A 4,382-nucleotide genomic window follows, 5' to 3' on the forward strand; every position below is an offset into this window, starting at 1 on the left:
ACCCCTTTGTTGTTAATGCATACTCGCTACTGATATACTTGTCAATATTTCGTACATAAAGAAAACCCAAATATTTCACCCAATTTCTCATCATTATTTGACACCAGTATGCGGTTTACCCACGTTATGCAACTCATCCTTATTCATAACTATTCTGTTGTTGTTGTTTTTTTTTACAAACAACAAAAAAGAAAAACAATACATATTAACCTTTCTTTTGCCCTTTTTTTCCTTTTTTTAATCACAAGAACAAAAAAATATATATAAGCATATGTTGTATAACATGTTTGAACATTATTGCTGCTACATGGTATCACTTTGTTTTATGAGCATATACATGTAACATTGTATGTCTTTTATTGAATAAAAAAAATCATTTGCAGTGCAAGTGCAAGTTTATTGCATACCGATCGATTGCGGAGTTCAACGAAACGATACTTGAAAGATTTCGATAAACAATCCCGCTGTAGACCTGGTCTGCAACATAATTCCAATAACAATGTTTGATAGCAGTAAAAGGTAAACATTAACTGTAAGAACAGAATAGTGTACATAACAGAAAAAACAACTTCCGCTATGTACATGACTAGTAGCTCTGACCACCGCATATTTTATTTATAATGTTTTAAGTTCATGTATAGGTCATATACATATTAAAACACTATGTTTCACGTACAGTTCATGCATGGTGCACGTTTATTATTTGAGCGACCGCTAGCCCATAAAGGGAACTCTTTGAAATCGTGGTCGCTGTTCCTGCTGTAACCGACCAATGTATCGCCCGGGAAATTTACAATGGAACAATTCAATGTTTCTGATATTGCTGCAACTGTAATTATAGAAATAAGTCATAGTTTTCTATGAATTCTGTCCAGGATATTAACATGCCATTACAAAGATCAGTTGCAGATACCATATTTAGAATGAAAAAAAAACCTCACAAAACAGTTGGTTCAAAATGCATAAATACTACCAAAGGTCAATCTATAAATGATAATGCGCTATGGAGAAATGTGTAACTAATGTATCCGTATCATAACAATTCTTACTCAAGTTCGATTTAATGAAGGTATGGTTGTAAATTGTTCCGTTCGATTGTGTCACCATGTTGTTCACAAATTTATCCACGCATCTAACAATTTAATCGGCACCAATTCTTGTCTACAATTCAACCTTTCGTGCATTAATAACATGCCATTTAGCCTTGCTATGAAGACTGTACAGTCTAATCTGGGACGACACTTTACACATGAGCATTACTTATCTTTTTCTCGGAACAACTGTATTCGTTTTATTTTATATATGTTTGTATATTACAAGCCAAAGGTATTTAACAAAGAGAAATATACTACCATTTGCCTATATTATAACACTGATTGTGTATTGCTTGGCGTACCCTTAACCCAACTATTATTCGCTTTCTCGTTCATAAATAAAAACCCTGTACAGTTACCTGATTTACTAATACTTTCCACGTTGATTCAACTTTCTCACCAATTAGTGTGTTAGCCACATCTAAGAAAAACTGCAAGAAAAAGTATACACAAATCGTAGTCAAAAAGGAAATGATGATTCATGTGATAGCAAATAACGTTATGCTGATCTTATTAAAGATAACGGTACGGTTCTGTTAAAAACAGACGGACAAAAGCTGACATGTTAATATTGTGTAATTTAAGTGCACATTTAAATAGCATATATTAGTTAAGCAGTTACAAGGATATATACTAAGATCCGTATAGTTGACGCCTCACATCAGTGTATTTTTCCGGTTCAATGTCGCTCTGGCCCAAATCACTTCCGACATTCTGGAGAATGAAACGTACTTTTTCCACGTCTCCGACCATGAGCTGATCATCCGAGTCAGTGATTACGTCGGTTAATCTACTTAGTATATTGGTTGCTTTCCATGTCGTATACATAAACTTAAAATAGAATTATTATTATACGATTATCTACTGTATAGTATTATATAACGATTTATGAACGGACATGGGTTGTCATGTCATTTAACGGATTGTCTAGGAGCGTTTGGCTGGTTGAAACATTTATAAAATGCAGTTTCACAACAGGAGAGTTTAGTAACGACCTAATTATAAAGTATTCATACTTAAATCATACAAACACATGCGTCAAAATAAACTTTGGATGCATATGGATGCATTCTCACCGTCATAAACACGTACATTTAGATAAATGTTTCAATCAAACCATTTTGTTAAGCATACACACGGCACTTAACTAACAGAGTCAATATAAATAAGGTATTAATATAAATAATTATTCTATTGAGTATGTGTATATTGAAAAATTGATATAAATGATTGGACATGCTTTGTTTAAAACCAAACTGATGTTTAAATGAAACGTGTTTAGGCGCATCAAGATGAAACACCGACTTTCGATTCAAGATGTATTGATTTATATAAGGCACTCTTTTGAGGCCTTATAAAAATGCAAACAAAACGATACACCGGTTATGTTAATTTTTAGTATCGTTGTTACATGTTTATTTAATCCTGACATTGTGAAACACAACCGATCTTACCTTGGTGTATATGTCTAAGATTGAGGTCCGTGTACAGTTGTACACAGGGTCCCGGTAAAGGCCGTCCATGTCACAGTACCTTGTGACATTTCCTTATAAGACAACACATACACATGAACAATATTCACAATAATCACATGCATCAAACTTCAATCAATATAATGTTCCCATGCGGACCGTTTTGAGCGAATTTATACGAAGTTATACAAACATCAACTTACCGTTACTATTACTACTGCATATTATCAATTTATTATATTTTCCTTGCGCGTTATGTAAGCGTTAATATGAGCTTAATTATATTTGTATATTGACCAATCGGCGTTCATCGTGGACAAAGTTAAACATTTAATACAAACGGTAATTACATACTTATTGTGCCATTCCCCACATACCTTTGTATATTGTAAAATGGGTAGATTTAAAGCGATAATAACGCAATGTAGATCAACACGAATCATGTTTAAATCTAAAATTAATTTCACTATACGCACAGCAAAGAAAACGTCAATTTTATGTTAAGCCATCAACAGGAGCTGTTATTAATGTTTATAAACACATTATGTTTTATTCATTATTAGTCCTACATACAAAGAAATTGAAAAAGAAAACAGATCGGAACTTTGAAATGATGGAGTGGATGACAATTAATTGCGAACATAAAACTGACAATTGCCATGTTATTTTGTTCTTATTTGGTATTTACTAATTACCGTATGTGTTTGATGGGCACGACATTCCCTCTATAAAGCCAATTCTGCCGGAAAACCAGTGAGTACCCATCGCGTCTGTGTCGGCGGGGCACTCCTTATCTGTCAACAAAAGGATATGTTATGAATAAGCAACATATGACATGACCCGCACAACTCTTTTATCATATCCGAGTCTGACGAAAGTAATTTTATCGTTCATTTGTCCATATTTTGTTTCAAATGCACGCACTGTTTTTACTACTCAGTAATACGAACTGTTTTGTAAACAATGATTCGACGATGTCCGTCAATGAACAAATTTACCAGTGCAAGTCTAGACACAACCAAATTGCTTTATAACATGATGATGTTTTCCTGCGTGGCTTCGGCGATAGGTTAAGTCTATATTTCTTGCAATACGTATACACCGCACAATTGGCTGCATATGAATTGCTCACTTGTTCATGTATTAGGGAATGAACTCAATTTACAAAGTAAACAGTTTCATTTAAACACAGCACTGGTGTAAGGTTAGGAGATTTAAACTTATATAATTGTTAATATATAGAATTGAAGAAATGAAAAACATTATTTTACTTATTGTATGTACGTAGATTAATTACATTGCCATTCACAGAAAGAAAAACTTTATAAAGCCTACTTTTCACGGCAATGTACAAGAAGCAATTTCACAGCTGCAATTAACGTGTTTGGACGAACATTACACCAAACCGGTATTTTATGTGCGAACCATATGAACATATGCATTTCAATAGTTATACATTAATTATTGTGAAACTGATGCAGAATAATGATACAGAGGATACATTTTAATTTAAGTGATGATCGTATTATAAAGTAAAGTGATGATCGTTTTATAAAGTAGTAATATAGTACATACTTTCACATGTGGTCTGTCTATATGAAAACAAATGAAGTGATATTACAAAATCACATTTGAATCGACATATTGATTTGTTAACAAGTTTTGCCTGATTAATTAATACAATTCAGATAATCTTTTTGAACTGCATACGATTTCGTGCACTGTAGCGTCACACGTTTTACGTCGTTTGATTAAAAAACATAGTGCTAAAGTGCCAAAACAGTGTTTTAGCTTGTGCATAGGTATCACTCAATTG

The 4,382-nt window shown here is 33.1% G+C and overlaps 1 long non-coding RNA gene across 1 annotated transcript; it reads right to left on the reverse strand.

Annotated features, from left to right (window-relative positions):
• Positions 1-406: 406 nt before the first annotated feature.
• Positions 407-3,354, reverse strand: LOC127853927 (uncharacterized). The gene is made up of 7 exons (XR_008036793.1): positions 3,262-3,354; positions 2,549-2,640; positions 1,755-1,925; positions 1,454-1,525; positions 1,050-1,161; positions 677-829; positions 407-477 (listed from the first exon to the last, which is right to left on the reverse strand). It is a non-coding gene; the product is annotated as an uncharacterized LOC127853927 (long non-coding RNA).
• Between the last annotated feature and the right edge of the window lie 1,028 nt (positions 3,355-4,382).

Source organism: Dreissena polymorpha, chromosome 12 (genome assembly GCF_020536995.1).
Source record: "Dreissena polymorpha isolate Duluth1 chromosome 12, UMN_Dpol_1.0, whole genome shotgun sequence".
Taxonomy (NCBI): Eukaryota; Metazoa; Mollusca; class Bivalvia; order Myida; family Dreissenidae; genus Dreissena; species Dreissena polymorpha.